General features: G+C 38.0%; 1 protein-coding gene across 8 annotated transcripts in view; it reads left to right on the top strand.

Moving 5' to 3' along the window:
* CRPPA (CDP-L-ribitol pyrophosphorylase A) overlaps nucleotides 1-17814 on the top strand; it is a 141178-nt gene that overhangs the window by 88064 nt on the left and 35300 nt on the right. The window contains exon 10 of one of the 8 annotated variants that reach the window (XR_010609881.1): nucleotides 1633-1653. The exons of the other annotated variants lie outside the window; for them this stretch is intronic. The gene's annotated coding sequence lies outside the window, so the exon portion shown is untranslated. Of the gene's footprint in view, nucleotides 1-1632; nucleotides 1654-17814 lie in introns of those variants that run through there. 8 annotated transcript variants of the gene reach the window in all.

The raw sequence follows: 17814 nt of genomic DNA, 5'->3' as shown, positions 1-17814 counted from the left end.
TGCAGAAAGTTTCTTGTTATTCTGATAGAGCTTTCCATAGTCAAGTTGCATGTCAGACACAGCAATATCGAAGGCATGAGAGCTGGTGGTTCTGTTAGCTGTAGTGATGCTTTTATTGTGAACAGGGCTTGTATGTCTAGTGGAAGTAGAGGTATGACTTCATGTGCCAACAGCTCCTTGTTAGTGTCTGTAAGAACTTGAAATGGGTCTGTTTCTGAAAGAGATGGATTTGACTGTTCAGTGCTGAACAAAATCAGTGGATATTAATGTTTCTTCTTCTGCATACATAGAAAGTTAGAAAATAGAGACAGAAAAAATGATCATACAGCCACTTCCACTCTACATACAAGAGTATTCCTTTAAGAGATGTTATTGTCTGCTTTCCTTCTGTGTTCATTTTAGTACCCTTGTTCATCTTGCATAGGTGACTTGATGTAACTTATCTGAGCTTGTTTTGTTTGCCCTTCTATTTCAGGTTTTCACTGCTTGACAAAAAGAAATGTTATGTAATTAGCTCTGGTTATTTTTTCCTCTTCTAATTCTTTCTGGTATGAATTAGGCCATTCTCTGCATCTATTCAGCAAGGACATATTTTGTACTAATTAATGTTACAGTATTAAGAGAAACTGCTTGGAGGCTTACTGGCTCAGTGCCTAATTACCGCCTACATATTCTTGGTTAAGTGGGATATGAGCAGTATCTTTTCAAAACACACACATAGAAGCATTCAGGATTATTACTGAAAAGCGACCATTTTTTGCCTCCAGTTGTCTGCCCAAATCACACTAATGTTCAGTTACATCTTATTTCATAAGTCAAGTTCTTTCTTCGTGTTGCTTTTTGAAAATGGCGTTCACTCTTGCCTCAGATCAAAGGCCATCACAGACTAAATTACTATAACAGGGCAGACCGAAGCTTTTTCTTCACAAAGTTATAGAATAGGAAATTTATTTTTCAGTAAGTTTTTCCTGAAAAAGTAATAACACTGGTGAAAACATCAAAGTGTTTGGGTTTTTTTTTTCTTCTGAAGATCATCAATATTCCATATTTGATGTAGATGCTGGAAAATATGCAAGAAATTATACAGAATGCTTTTATGAGTGTTTCTCAAACTGGGGGTGGTTATCCACATGCTGTAAATACGCAAGAGATGCAAGTTAGAAGTGTTTTCTAGAAGCAGGGTAGCTGCACTCAAAATACTACTTGACAGGTTAATTAGGGATGTAAAAGACCAGATTCACTCTGGACAGTAACATCAGGCAGAATAGCTCAGAGATAAGTACAAATGTAAAACTGACCCAAAGCTTTCTCACTTTAACATAGGATGCTTTTGTTGAGTAAGATCAGGAAAGCTCTTGGCTATGCATAATGATGGTTCTCCAGTTAAGAAAGGGATGTTGTTACTTGTATGGTTCTCTTAGCAGATGAAAGGACATTTACTGTATGCAGTGTGATTTGAACTGTATGGTTTGTTTCACTTAGCAAATGCTTGTAGCCCCTGTCCTGTTGTGTTTTGTGAAAAGTGAGAAAACCCCTGGTTTTATGTTCATTAGGCATACTTTCTTATCTATCAGATTATCACCACCACCTTTGCAGCCACTATGAAGTGTCCTGTCTTCTGTCCCCTCATAGGGATCCTTGAGAGAGTCTGTGCTGGTGGAGACTTCTTCCAGTCTGAGCCATGAGCTAAGCTGAGATTGAAAGGTACAATAAATGAATTAGATTTTATTTTAAATTCTTCTTTCCCCGTTTTCTTTAATGAGGAAGATAAGCTGAATCATAGTAGGGAGGTCAACATAATATCAGGAATATCTTTTTCTCTTTTTCTGTAAGCGTTTAGACAAGTGATGCAGCTATGTAAATATTCTCTCTTGTACATACACTGTTGATGCTAGTGAAAGCAATAGCCCTGAAATTTGCAGACATTTCTCTGTACTCTTCATGGTTTGTTGTTCCTGAGTTCCAGCTTTTGCTGTGGAAGGCTGTCACTTTCACAAAGCCTTGAACAGACCCCACACAGGCTTTGTCTGGGGTTTTTTTTCTTCTTTTCTTTTTACTCTGTGGAACTCGTTGCAGGTCTTTGCACCCATTTGGTGCTGTTGTACAATGTGTAATAGTTGAGATGGGGTAGAATGATTTTTGTATGCTTACAGTTCCCCTCAGCTTGGGTACCTGGTATGCCTCCAAGAGAGGATATGGGTTAACCAGACATTTTAATTGGAGAGGGAGAAAGAAGGCAAGACAGGAGTGAACACTGCAAGATACAGAAAGAAAAAAGTCTGGGAGCAGGGCTTCAGCAAGGAACTTAACTTTTTATGGCATAGACCCAGTTCATCACCAATCTACAATCATTTTACGAGTCCTAGTAGTCTGCAGCACTCGTCAGTGCTATTCCCAATGAGTCTTGTGGGCTGAAAAAGTGAATAATCTTACGGTGTTAAAATGGTTTATGCAGAGGTATCCTGAAATAGGCATCAAAGAGAAACCTTAACTATTTGAGTTCTGACATTTGAGCAAATGCTTGTATTTTAAGATAGAAAACGGATATAGTTAACAGTATATTTCCTCTCTTATTTTCTCAAAAAGTTACCTAATATTAAATTAATTATGAGTTGGCTCAATTGAATGTAGACCACTGCCTACAACTCTTCTGCTGAGAAAAGGGAAGGCACTGCAAAATCCTCACAGTCTCTGAATGAGAGAAGGCTCTTCTGCCGCTACTGACAGAATTTGGAAACTCTATCAATAAGTACTTCATAAATATAGATGAAAATACTGCTCACATTTTTAATCTTTCTAGAAGATCTAAAGCATTTAAATTTGCAGTTCAGATGATGTATCCCCACTTGGCAACTGTAAAATAAGCCTTCTTTTTAATATTCACTCCAGGGATATAGTGAGCAAAATAAGATTAAAGATATGATTTGAAAATAAGATAGGAGGTTTCTGAGGCTTGTGCTTTGTAGACATGTTTGGAAATATTTGCTCTAATCTACTGAGACAATGTTTTACTACATATGAAAGGTATCTTAAAGATGTGATTTAGGACAATGAACGTGCATTTTATATAAACACATTTTATCCAATAAAGACCAAGTATTATCTTGAATTCATTAATTTATTAGCATAACAATAACATAAATAATGGGAAATAGATAATACAGGAGGATAAAGCCAAGAGGATTATTCATTCCAGTCCAGAGGTGAATTATTTTATGTACCAGTGCAGATTTATAATCTATACCAGGTATATATATATATATATATATATATATAATATATACCAGTGCAGTCTGGATTGTTTTGAGTGCCTGAGTATAAAAAAAGTGTTGCTTTGCAATCCCTGTAGCATAAATAGTACATTTATTCATCAGTCAGCAATATTTTTATTAGTATAATTATACTTGGAGGCAATAGGATTTTAGGCATCTGATTTTATCCAGGTGATAATTATATATTTATTACCCAAGTTTGTAATGTTTATTTTGAAACAAGACATTCCTATGCATGCTCATGCGTGCAGGAACACTCAAGGCCTACCAAGAGTTACAAGTGCACACTATATGGAAGAAACATGGTGTGTTCATATTATTTTTTAAATGGATTGAATGTCTCACTTTCCAAACTACAGTTATTTCCTAGATGGATCAGATATTACTCTTAACAGCGTCTGTTCATCATGGCATAATGAAGGGGAAATGGGAGCACCTGCAAACTGCTCTTTTTTTGCTGAAACTGTTTCATACAAATAAAAGTACCAGCAATACAGATTGTCTTCTAGCTATTCCATCTTTCCCACCTACTACAAATTATCAGCATCTTGCAGTAGCAAAACGTATCAGCATTTTGCAGGAGCAAAACGGCTCCTGGTAAACCCAGGACAAGAAGAAACAAGGATGAAATATTTTTAGTATAGGCAAAGAGGAAGAAAGAGCTCTAGTAAAAATGCAAGTAGCAGAAAGGAATTTTAAAAGTCAGAAAGAAAATAGTGTCCTCTTCAAAATTCTTGTGAAACTGGCATACCATGAACCTTAATTTCTGGGCTTTTCTGCACCCTGGAATCAACATCAGTATCAAGTTAGCAAATACTTAGTGGCTTCAGCTGAAGCATTTCAGCTTCTTTGACTGCCCTCACTGAAGACAGGATGCAGTGATGAATAGCAGTTTTTGAAAATCAAGTGAAGTTAATTTGTAAATCTCTACACAGACACTCTCTTTCAGAAAAATAGTAGCCCGGCGTGAGTATCCGCGGAGGAGGGAATGCATATGGATTCACAGCTTAAGTTCACAAGGTCTTGGTGTGAGTCCATATTTTTCTCCAACAGTGTTTTATAGCTTTTAAGTTTATTGTGCCTCTCAGAGTTTTTAAACTGTTCATGCTATTAGTTTTCCCTTTCCATACCCCAGGATAGGTAAATAGCCTCCTGCATAGCTCTTTATATATACTATTGGAATTATTAATGCTTTCATTGTAAGTGAATGCTATGAGATACTCGCAAAGTGATTTATGTCTTTTCAAGTATCAACAAGCTGTCAGGCTTAGAAATGAGTATATTTATATTCTTTTTCTGCATCTGCGATTGATGACAGGACCACTGATGCTGTGCTATGTGTGGGGGAACACATTCTAGGGAATGCTGTGTCTGGCCAGATCTGGAGATACAGATCTTAATCTCTCTGTCATCTTTTGTAAGAAGATCTGGGAGGAGTGAACACAGGATCAGATTTGAAAGAAAGAAAAAGTGGTGAGGAATTCTTCATCTTAAGCTTGAAATAGATGAAAGGTTCTACCTCATGTTGAGCTTTTAGGCCAAATGGTGGCAGTTTTGGTGTTTTGTTGGGGTTTGGGGGGTTTTTTGGTTTGGGATTTTTTTTTTGGTTGGTTGGTTGGTGTGTTGTTTTTTTTACCTTGTATGATTTTTATTTGCGACCTTATTCCAAATATATATCTCTGTATATAAACAGTGTGGGTTTGCATCATTTATATTCAAGAAAGCTGAAATTAAAGTAGGCTGGGTAGAAGCCTGAGGCATTCTAGGAGAGCAGAGAGTTTGTCTGCATGTTTGGTTGTGAGAAGCAGGGTTTATTTAGTGTTACAGTCCATACTGCCATAGGAATGGTACAATTTTTCGGCAATCTTGTTTGAAGATAGTTCAGGAGCAAGAGTCTGAGCTGCAGGACTTCCTCTAGTTTTATGCTTCTATTTAAGAAAATAGAATTTATAACCGCTACTCAGTTATGCAAATGATTGTGCCAGACTACTCATCTTATTTCACTGCATATGTGTGTTAAAAAGCATTTCTCAGTGAAGATGTTCCATGGAGACCCAGTTATTATCTGTGATGCTGAGGGAAAAATAATTAGTGTCAAAAAAGCTCCAGACAGTGTCAATTAACTGAGTTTCGCGATGATGCTGGTATATCCTACTGGACAGAAAAAACTGCTGTTTGTTATTAATACTAACAACACTGTAATGCAAGATTATAAAGGTGAAATAAAGCAATGGCAGGGATATTTATTCCTTTAAAATTGCAAAGTAAAATTTGAAACCCGATTCCGTTAAAATAAATACACCTTTGCTAAAACTTGCAAGAATAAGAAGCTTCTCCCTTAAGAATCACGGATATTTCCTGGACATTTTACTGCAAAATTCTAGTTTTACATTGTGGTACATCAGAACAGAGTTTGGAGAAGCTTTTTAGTTATTCATTGCTGCATTAGGCTGGCAAAATATTAATGTTTTCAAGCCACTTGAGTAGAATAGAGAGTGGAGCCCCAGATGTGTCTTCCCAAAATAATATACTGGTAGTATCATTGCAGTACATTAGCACAGTTGACAGATGTTAAGTGTCTTAACAGTATTTTGCCTCTTTTTTGCTTTTGTGAAGTTCTAACTTTAGTATAACAAAGCGAACCTCTCTGGAATTAAAATATATTGTATTGCTGCATATGGAAGATACTGACAAAATGTTCTGCCCATACCATCACTAGACAAAGCCTCATAGACTTTGCCATTGATTTCAATGCCAGTGAACACTGTCCCTCAAGAACAAATTTCACTGGAGTTTTCCTGAGTAGTGTGAACCGAACCTCTTTCTAGTTTCTGGACCTATCATATTGCTTCATGCAAGGAAAGGATAAGGTCTCCATATAGAGTTATGTATGCATTCTTCAAAGAATGTGGTTTGCAAAATGCCCCCAGTGATCTTGATCCTGGGCTGCATCGAAAGAAGCATGACCAGCAGGTTGAAGGAGGTGATCCTGCCCCTCTACTCTGCTCTTGTGAGACTTCACGTGGAGTATTGTGTGCAGTTCTGGTGTCCTCAACATAAAAAGGGCATGGAACTGCTGGAACAAGTCCAGAGGAGGGCCACGAGGATGATCAGGGGACTGGAGCACCTCCAATTTGAAGATAGGCTGATGAAGTTGGGGCTGTTGAGCCTGGAGAAGAGAAGGCTGTGTGAAGACCTCATAGCAGCCTTCCAGTATCTGAAGGGGGCCTATAGGGATGCTGGGGAGGGACTCTTCATTAGGGACTGTAGTGATAGGACAAGGGGTAATGGGTTAAAACTTAAACAGGGGAAGTTTAGGTTAGTTATAAGGAAGAAGTTCTTTACTGTGAGAGTGGTAAGGCACTGGAATGGGTTGCCCAGGGAAGTTGTGAATGCTGCATCCCTGCATCCCTGGTGGTGTTCAAGTCCAGGTTGGACAGAGCCTTGGGTGACCTGGTTTAGTGTGAGATGTCCCTGCCCATGGTAGAGAGGTTGGAACTAGATGATCTTAAGGTCCTTTCCAACTCTAACTATTCTGTGATTATGACTTTGCCCACCCTGGATTAGCCCGCTGTAGCTGAACACAATTATAGGCACCTGCAATTTGAGTATGCAGAAATCATTATGCCAGCTCATGGCAGAAGGCTTTGAATGTGTCTCTGTATCCAAAAGTTCTGTGTGTGCTGTGTGCTTCATCTCATGTCCCACGATGATGCTGTCCCATCCAGAGGTTCTGACAGCTCTAGTTGGTATGGGGCTAGAGGCAAAGCAGCAGTGGTGCTAGAGACTCCTAGAAGATGGTCCCTCCTCAGGCTTAAGTGCCTTCACAAAATCTGAGGTAAGTTCATCTACAGTAAAATAACGGAGTGGCTACCGTGGGTGGAGGAGTAGGGCCACGTTTCCATCTGTATTGGTCACTAGCAAAGTCGTGGTACAGGGTCAGAATGGATAGGAAACTCCTGATGACTTTGTGTGGCACTTTTGTGTAAGGAAGGACAGAAAGTCACAGACCAGAAACAGTAGGAGACACAGAAATTAGGCTTGACTCCATATATAAGGCTTATAAGGGAGATGCATGTCACTGCCCCTGCCACCTAGCATTACTATGTGTGACTGACAAAAGGATACTCAAGTGCTTCCCAGAGTATCCAGCTGAAATATCTGCTCTTTGGAGACCAGAGATTTATGGGATAGCTTTCCTTTGAACTGCTGAAGTGGGAACACTTGATTTGGGGCTTAGATTGGAACTAGTCTGAAGTAAAATCCCCAAAATATATTGTGTAATTGCAAGATCTTCAGCAGAAACTGCATCATTGTATTGATCTGCTCTTACTGTGTTGCCTTATTTGTGAAGAAGAAGGAATTTAGGAAAACCAAGAAGCTATTATTTTTCTGGGCTCCTTTGGTTAAAATATTAACCCAGCCCTTCCTAAGCCTTGGCTTTAGCTGTCTGTACCTCCTGCACTGGAAAGCAGCAGGCAATTCTTTCCCTCCCTACAACAGCTGCCCACCTGTCTGGCCAGCCAATCTTCCCCTTTCCTTTTGTCTTTTCAGTATATGTAATAGTCTTTTCCTTATTTTCACCTGCAGCAGTGTCCCTTCTGTAAGCAAACAGACCCTTTCCTTTACTCTGTTCAGCAGTGGAATTACCTGTTATCTTTATTATTTACTCTAAATTATCTTAATTTCCCTTACTTTCTCAACCCTGCCTGGAAGTTTCTACTCAGCTGTTATGGCTACTGGTACAGAGCAAAGGCAGTCTGGAATGGGTGGGTTGGTCAAGTGAAACCTAAAAAGCCTGGATGCTACCAGTCTGGAGGCTGTTCTTGGGAGAGGATGTGTTCCAGCCCAGTGAGCCCTCCGTCTGGCTGTGTTTTACCCTCCATGCCCCTTACAGAAGTAGTGTGTCTCCTTCAACAGCATCTGGAGCTTAAGCAGTTGTTCTGTGACTGTTCCAAGGGATCCTGTGCCAGATGGCAGGATCCACAAAATGGATCCCTGTCACTCTCACTACTTGTTATTGGGCTTGAACACAGATACAATCCAAATGAACACAACATTAAACACTTTGCATAGTGTACCTTTTAGCTAATTTATTCTTTTGCTAATTGAATGAACTCTCTGGATCAAAATTCTTATAATGTAAGTAAAAACTGCCAGCTCTTACTTTTATTGCTTCTTATTGCTTCAGGCGAATATATTATTTAGATATTTAAATAATTGGCTACAGAAAGTTGCCAGTTACTAGAAAAATGACAGCAGTGAATCATCAAGTCAGACAATAATTTTTTTGTAAAAAGGGGGTGGGAGCTGTAAAAGACCTCCAGATGTTATTTTATTCATGTCTCATGACGAAAGAGAGTATCCTGAGCAGGCTGGTCCAAACAGGTAGTATTGCTCAAATACTGATAATTAGAAATTCTTCCTGACATACCCCAAAGTGCAGGAAGCACTCTTCCCTGAGTACGTGTGGTAATTTGAGCCATTCTGCAGCATATCCAAAAGCAGCATGATCCAAAGTGGAGCTGGTAGCTCCGTTTCAGCTCTGCACACATACTTTTACAGTGAAGCAAGCAGCCTACGCAGACCCAGGTTGCCTAGCGGATATCTGGCATTGTGCTTGGTGTAGTTAGAAGGAGGACAACACTGCAGGTGGTGAAGGTACTGTGTGCCTAAAATTGAGCAAAAACCGTGGTGCGAAATGCTTCACAAAGTTCAATCCATCATTAAAAAATGTAATGTAGATAAGGATCTTCTCTTGGTATCAACAGACTTCGTCATCTGCTTTTTTTCATGGCAGTTTATTTTGATAGACTGAGGATTAAAAGAATGTGGAAACAATAAGCAAAGTAGTATTTTGGTTGTTAAATAGATAATGTTTTAAAATTGGAAGTGATGCGAGCACACTTAGCAAAAAGCATTTTATCACAGTGTGCATGAAAGTTAAAGCCAGGGGGTATTACATAGCAATTTTGTAGAGTTTTATACAGTTTGTTTGCGATTCTAATGCTCAGACTTCATAATGTGCTTTTTAAAGTTTAAATACCTATCTCACAATGTATACAAGGCAAATGATTGTTGACTTTCTGAACAATTATAATCCTCATGTGTGTGTCATGTTCTATCAGGCATTTCTTAAACAACATCTCCATAAATACCTTTTAAACTTTGTTTTTGTCAATCACGTTGAAAAGCTTGTTGAAACCTCATGATTGAGGGGACTGCACTCCAAGGGTGAGGCTGTTACAGAAGTGTAGTCAGTATCTATATTAACTGTACCATCAAAGTTGAACTCTCCATATGCTATTACTTTGAGAGCACTGCTCGGTGCAATTTAATATTGTAGTGCTAAACTTGAGGCTTTGGACCTGTCTCCATTAGTGCAGCAGTATGCGATCAATTGAAAACTGTTACAGTGGTATAATACCATATACTTTACAAAATATCAGTATGTCCAGGTTAAGCACAACTATACCCAACTATTTCAGGAAAGCTAAAGCTTTAACATCTTTTGTGGTAATATAGGAGGAAATTACTGAACACTGATTGTTCAGCACCATACAGTACCTCCACCCATACTCTTATTTGCACTGCAAATACTACATTTTTGAAACACACACACTCTCCAACTTAAGCAGGACTGTGTTCGATATGAAATGTGAGTTAACAGCTATATGCAAAATAACATTCTAAAAATTAAGAGGGAGGTAGGTTATTGAAAGAAGAGAACACTGAGAATATGTGTGCGGTACTGAGATGTATTATACAGCTGATAGGTGATGCTGCTTAGAAAGTGTGATAATAAGGTACATTGTGCTTTTATACTGGCTTTTTGCCCCGGGTTCTGCTTCATATTCTGGTAAACGTCCTACCCACAAGTTAGTGCCTGTTGCAGCACTGTAGGAATGATTCTCTTGTAGTTCCAAGTCACAGAATTGCAGTTTTTCAGGTTGGAAGGGATCTCTTGAGACAGTCTAACTGTCCTGCACATGTGGAGGCAGCCACAGTGGGCTTGTACAGGACCTTGTCCTGTCAGGTTTTGGGTATCTCCAAGGATGGAGACATCACAGACTCCCTGGGCAGACTGTTGCAGTGTTTGACCACCTTCAGAGGAAAAAAAACCCCAAATATTTCTTGTGTTCAGATTGAGTTTCCTGTTTTTTTCTTAATTTTATGCCCATTGCCTCTTGTCCTTTCACTGGTCACTGCTGAGAAGAGTCTGACTATTTCTTCATTCTCACCCATCAGTTATTTCTGTGCTAAGGCCCTCGTAGCTTTCTTTTTTTTTCAGCCTGAAGAATTGCAGCTCTCAGCCTCTCATATGAAAGATGCTCAATTTCCTTAATCATCTGTGCATCCCTCTATGCTCATTCCAGTAAGCCCATATTTTTGTTGTACTGGGGAGCCCAGAACTGATCACAGCCCTCCAGATCTAGACTCATAAGTGCTGTGTAGCAAGGAAGGATCACCTCCTTCGAACATCCTTTGTCATGAGAGCACAGTGCTAACTTCTGTTCAATTTCTTGTCCACAAGGACCCCAAAGTCATTCTCTCCAAAGCTGCTTTCCAGCCAGTCTGTCTCCAGCCTGTTCTGCTGCTTGGGCTTCTTCCTCCCTGAGTGCAGGGCTTTGCATTTTCCCCTGTTGTGAACTTCGTAAGATACCTCTTGGGTCAATTCTCCACCCTGTCCAGGTCCCTCTGAATGGCAGCACAACCAAGTTCCACTGTGTTCTAAACATGTCATTGGAACCGAGTAGAAATTAGGATAGAGAGTTATTTTTTAAAAGTGATTTTTAAATAAATTCCGCAATCAAAATTAGAAAGTGAAAACCAACAAGAAACTCCGGGGTACGGTAAAAGAGAGATGTGTCTGTTCTCATCCCCCCATCTGAACATGCTGAAGCATGCAAGTTTACAATTTGAAACAGCATATGAATTCACAAAATAATGAATAGATGGATTCTTTCTATAATTATTACCAAGAAAGAGCTGGAAAAGCCTGTTCTCTGATGGTTGATGGGCTTCCTTGCATTGTTACTTGCATCTAAAAGTTTATTTGTTGCTATGGTAAATATACTCTCATATTTGAATTGCTAAAAAGCAAAGAAGCTACAAAAAGAGGAGAATTCTATACAGATTTTAGTCTTATATTCAGCAGGTTTTTCAGTGAAAGAGAAAAAAGTTTATTCAAGGAATTTGCTTAAAGTGTCCCTTTTTGTAAATACATGTGCATTTACAAAACTATGATCAATATGTTTAATAAGATCATATGTGGTTTTAAATCCATGAAATCAAGAATTTGATACTTGTACTCCACATTATAGTCAGTATACAGATTTATTTTGTCTTAAATATTTGTATATTTTATATACTGATATTGTTCATCAGTCTCGATCTATGGATGAGTGGAATCATAAGTATACGTGTACACAACTTTAAGCAAGAAGGTATTTCTTCGGTAACACTATACCGTAAGTAACAGTAGGCTTTGTAGCACTTGCCCACTTAAAGAAACCTAGAACTTTTAGGAAAATACTTCAAGAGAAACAAACAAACCAACCAGCAGCTGCCTAATATGGTTGGTCAAAAAACTCCCGCTTGTTAGAACTAAGCAATTTAAGAGTGGAGTATAGGAAGGTGATGGTGGTACTCAAAATATGTCACTGAGAATCGATTCAAACTTTGAAGTACGAGGAATCAAGGTATGGTCCATGAAGAGTGGAGTTTCCTCCAGCATCTGTGCATGCAATTTGAAAACTTCAGGCAAGTTGGAAGTGCTCTGTTGAATACAGATTTGTAGCAGAGCTTGAGTAGCTTGAACTAGAAAATACTTCTTAATTGCCAATTGTATTTGCTTAAGTGAGTGGGTGTGATAGGTATGGCTTGGGAATAGACTCAATAAGCTCATGCAGTTACAGATAATGCAGCTGACATTTTTAGAGCTCTTTTGTTCCTTTGTTAAAATGAACTTTGAAGGGAACTGGCAGTATCTGTAAACCGCATACAGTGTGTCATTCATCTCTTGCTTCGCTGTATATCTTCCAGTGAATTAAGCAACAGTATCTGGCAGGCGCGTTTCATTTTTCTGATATGCTCTGTCCTCCACTTATTAAATCTGGGCATTTAACAAATGCAAATGAGATTAATGTTACATTGACTATCACTAAAGTTTATGGAACTTCTCTTTCCATCTCAAGTAAGCTCAGTTTGTTGTTAGGACTCTTAAATGTTGATGTTTAATTGGTTTACTTTATCTTGGGGGACTGGGTAGTAAATACGACAAATGAAGATTGTTGATGTGCAGTGCCACCCCAGTTACTGACCACAAGGAACAGGGGAAGAAAACTTTTTCCATTTTCAAGATTCTTAACTTGTTTTATCTCCATCTGGGGTATTTCAAATTCTGCTGAATTCTTACTAGGTATAACTACTCAGTTCTGTGTTTAAATTTTTTTCTACATATTGGTAGTCTCTGGAAGTTGTTTGAATTTATCACTTTGTGATGCAGAACTTTCTTTGCTACACTGAAATATCTTTGGGATGGAATACCCTGACATTTGAATTTCCTTATGTTTGCATAGTATACAAAGCTTCTGAACAAAAAATAAATAAATTGAGGACAAATGATTCATCACAGGTCTTAAAGAAAATGTTTGTTTCTTAACCTGTAACACTTTTACCCAGGCTCTAAGTAAATGGGAAATTGAAAACAAACCTGCAAGACAAAGGCAGGCAGAAAATACAAACTTATTTAAGTGAGGAGCTATTACGATGGCTCAGAAGTGTAGGTTAGAAACCCCCTTCTTAGGTATAATTTATAGCAATGTAAATGTATCAAGTCTGTTGTAATCTTCTGTGCATGGCAAACAACTCATGCAGGTACAGAATTACATGTAGTTTTCTAATGGACCAATGCTTTTTGCATTATATTGCGTTTATTCTCAGTGACTGTTCAAGTAATAATTTCCTAAGTTATCTTTTATTACCACAGGCAGATTAAGTGCAGTTTTTATGAAAAATGAGAATCTGTGGGACTTGGTTTAGTGTTTTGCTGCTTGTATGTGTGTGTGTGTGTGTGTGTGTGTGTGTCTCAGGTTATGTTTGCCTTTCAGATAGATTTTTTTAAAAATGCCTCTCTCCCAGACAAAAAAGTTTTCTCAGGTAAATGAGATTTTGTAACAAATGCCAAGTTCTGTGTGGAATCCTAAAAAGAAAAAAAAAAAAAATCATTCTTTTCCATATTACAATTGTTTCATACTGGAGAGGGACTCTCCTTCAGGGACTGTAGTGATAGGACAAGGGGCAATGGGTGCAAACAGTGGAGTCTGAGGTTGGATATAAGGAAGAAATTCTTTCCTGTTAGTGTGGTGAGGCACTGGAATGGGTTGCCCAGGGAAGCTGTGAATGCTCCATCCCTGGCAGTGTTCAAGGGCAAGCTGGACAGACTCTTAGCTGATATGGTCTAGGGAGAGGTGTCCGTGCCTGTGGCAGGGAGGTTGGAGCTAGATGATCTTAAGGTCCTTTCCAACCAAACCATTCTATGATTACAACAGCCAGCTATGATATCTGACCAAGTTGCAAGCATTAGGCTACTGATGCAGATCACTTTTAGGGAAGGAGAAGGTCATTTGTACCTGCAAAGCAGCTCTAGATGAAACAGGCTTCCTTATTTAGTTCTCTATTTTTTTGCATGTAATGTTGGACTAGAGTAAGTCAGATACTTTCGAGAAAGCTGATAGAGATTTAGCAGATTCTAGGTTTAGTGATTCTGCATTTTAGCAGTTTAGTGCTTCTAAACCAGGGTATCTCAGGAGCATAGCATCACAACTGTGTGAACTACTTGACTTGCGGGTGTCCTTGGATTCTGAGTTATATTTCTGGACCTGAGCACCTTTTTCCTGTCCAAGATCCGCTGAAAGCCATAAGCCCTTCTGTGAATCTGTGTCTGAATCTGAATGGTTTTGGGTACTGTCATCTGGTGTAGGAGTGAATTTTAGTGACCGTGTTAAGAGCTGTCTTCCAGTGCCTTGTTTTGTAATTCTGATCTTCTTGTGGATTGTCTCAATCTGGTGGTCTGATTCTAAGTAAAGGCTTTGTAGCCACATATCTCTTTAATCACAGTAGACACTGAGAGGTCCTCATGTTATACAGAAGGATATTTTTAAAAATTCTTTATTTGAAAGCATTTTTCCATATATGTCAGATCAAAATATTGCATAGGGCTTGCTAGGGATTGTCTATGAGGTTGTGCCAACTCAGTGTTAATCTTTAATCTGTAACTGTCCACTTGTTTGTCTTCTCTCCTAAATAGTATATGAAGCGATTCTGATCTTGGACATGGAATAAAAATTAACAAAGGAATCCATATGAAATAATGCCGGTCCTGTATTCAAAAGTTGACTTTAGTCTTGCTATACATTAGTTCATCTATTAAGCTGTTTTATGTATAAGCACATACACATGATATATTATTCTTGTCAATGAATTCTGCTGTCATTCAGTCACTGTTTATACATGTACCCCAGGAGGCTGTAGCTCACTGTTACTTTCAACTCCTTTCATGTTAAATGAAATATGAAAGAGTACCTGTGATTGGTATACAAGCCAGATTTCTCACTTTTTTATGTTGCCTTTGGAATCTGATTCCTACTTTTATTAATGTAATTGGATGATACAGTTCACCCATTCAAGCTGCACAGTAGTGTTCTACCCTCTGTTTTTCATTCTTCACTTTTTATGCGATGTCTCAAGCCACAGTTGAAAAACAGAATTTGCAAGAGAGAAAACAGAGTAGACAGCTAGCAGAAGTGGTGAACAAAATGTACTTTCAGTGAACCAACATTATTCATCCTGATTTCCCTTTTGATAACTAGCATTTGAGGATGCAGCAGAAATTGTTTATAGTAGAAAAGGTATGCATTTTACATGTTTTATCAAGACTAACTTAAAATAATTTTGAGATACAGTACTTACCAATAATGAATACTTAGTGTCTTAAAGCTAGCAAGAGATGTAGAATCCTAGCTTTAGTACAGTATGGATGTGTCTGTAACAAATGAGCAATTAATATCAGAAATATTTACAAAGCTGAAGTTCGTGGGATGTTGTCAGAGCCTTGTAATGCCCTTGCCAAAGCCATCCTCAGTTTCTGCACCTGAAGTACATGACTGCCACCTTCATTATGTGTGACTTGAGAGAGTATATATCTACCTGCTGTAAAGTTGATTGAGTTTGTTATAAGCAACAGTCTTTCCTCGCACTTTGTTTCATCCAAATGTCTTGATGTTTGTTGATGTTGAATCTTGGATGTGTCTCTATGTTAGGTGGGACTGACAACCTGGGCAGTAACTAAAAAATCTGTTTTGGTGACTTGTGAAGCTTTTTATGTTTTTACAGTTCTTGCAAGAGAAGGAACTGATCCTAACGTAAAATTTACATTTCACTAGTGACAAACCATAACTGCAGTTACAAATTATGTAGTGGTTTGAATTACCCTATTCAGATACAGAGATTCACAGACTGTATTTTTAATGAATGCATGTGAAAACACTTCTTGGATCTTGACCCTCTGTCATGAATTAGCAGTTTTCTGTAAATATGAACTTATGAAAATATTATTTACAGATTTTAAGTTCTCAAATCCAATCATATTTGTGCATGGTCTATAAATGAAGGGTGGTGGCAGTATCTCACAGTCATTTCTGCATTGTAATGCTGTTTATGAGAAACTTCTAGTTCTTACCACCTGAACTGCATTTTAATTTGTCTCACAGGTTAAGAAATCCAGAATGAACTGATAGCAATTGCCATTACAAATAGCTTCAGGGATCTTGATAAAATTAATGTTCTGGAGCTGGAGTACAGTGAGATCATTCACAAACCAGTATGAAGCCTGTTTTCCATATTTCAAAGCGTATTTTCTATTTTATATCAGTAATACAATCCAGGCATTTCAGTCCAAAACAGTACTTCTTGGGTGGTAAAACTCAATAGGTATTCAGTCTCATGCCTTATAAAGCTACTAGAGGCAAATTATAATTGTCTTGAAATACAATGCCTGTCATAACTTATTACAGTTTATGTATTATCTATTGTGTTAGTACAATATTGGTTCCTTTAAGCACATAGTAAAGTCACAGCAGAAAGTAACCTCACAGTGGCCAACTCTAGGACTTAGAAAACTGTAGGGTCCGTGGCAGCTTTCTCAGGACGTTATCAGTTGAGCACATTAAAGGATTGCTTCTACTGACTGATTTGGCTTTAGAGCTCCTGGTGTTTACTCACTGCAGAATATTAATTTGGTTGCCACATAGATTAATTCAATATGATGATAGCTGCAGAAAAAAGGATTCCTGTACAAAGCTCTTTAAATTCATTACTGCCCTAAGTGCATCCTAATGACATGGAGTGAATCTAGAAATGTTTTGGGAAAGATGATTTTGGATTAATTACATTTTATTTTAGAAGTAGCTCTGCTTTTTAAAATATGATCTCTCTGATATTTTTTTTGAATTTCAGAGAGAAAAAACTTCCCAATTAATAATTTAAAATATCATTGCAAAATTAGTATTAATATCCCTAACCAATACTTAAGACCATCTTACACAACTGCAGTTCTTTCTTTTGAATTTGTTTGAACAGATTAATTCTAGTGTATATTCATAAGGCATTGAGATTGGTCATAAACAAATACACAGAAATTAAAATTGATGCTTCAAATTTCCATCCTGCTAATAGAATCCTATAAGTTGTATTGAAAAGAAATGGAAAATTAAGTTAGATATTCTAATATCAACCCAAATAATACTCCTGGTATGTTGTATGCTCATTACCACTATAAAAGATTTTACTAGTGGATTTGGACCTAATGAGTCTCTATATAAAAGCAAGGCCTGTTTCTTGAAAGTGTAGGTCTTGGATTGTTGGGAAGAAACTGCACTAGTTGCTTATTTTGTCCAGGTAAAGAGAACAAAGATTTGAAAAGTATTTCAGAAATTTCAGGGCAGTGGAAGACAGGAATTCTTTTGCTAATACATGTTTCTGCTATGCTATACAGTTTGTGTAAAAATATGTGCTGCAACTTCAGTGTTATAAGAAGAGCAAAATAACTGAGGCATGAAGACAGGACTGTTTTTTCAGGTGAAGGTTATGCTAGACAATTCCAGAAATTCCTTCTGCCAGTGTCAGATCTGGTTAAAGGAAAGGATATGTGGAAATCAGCAGGAAGTAATCAGAAAGCAGTAACTGAGTCAGGATTTTTAAGTTCCATCTTTGGGCTGAAGGAAGTTCACAGCCAGCCTCAACCACAAGATAGTTTGTGTTTTGTTAATGGACCTTGAAGGGAAGTTGTAGCTCTGTTAGTAGATCTGTTTGCCTGGGAGAATGGAAGCTCACTTTCAACATATAGAAATGTATTCAGCAGCAAAAGTTAATGCAAAAACGTTCCTAATATTTTGTTCCTAACAAAAACATTCCTAAAGTTTTGTTCCTAGCAAAAATGCTCCTAATGTTCTTTCCTGACCAATTAATTTCAGTACTTAAT

Source organism: Lathamus discolor, chromosome 2 (assembly GCF_037157495.1).
Source record: "Lathamus discolor isolate bLatDis1 chromosome 2, bLatDis1.hap1, whole genome shotgun sequence".
NCBI lineage: Eukaryota > Metazoa > Chordata > Aves > Psittaciformes > Psittacidae > Lathamus > Lathamus discolor.
This window is presented reverse-complemented; position numbering and strand designations above follow the sequence as displayed.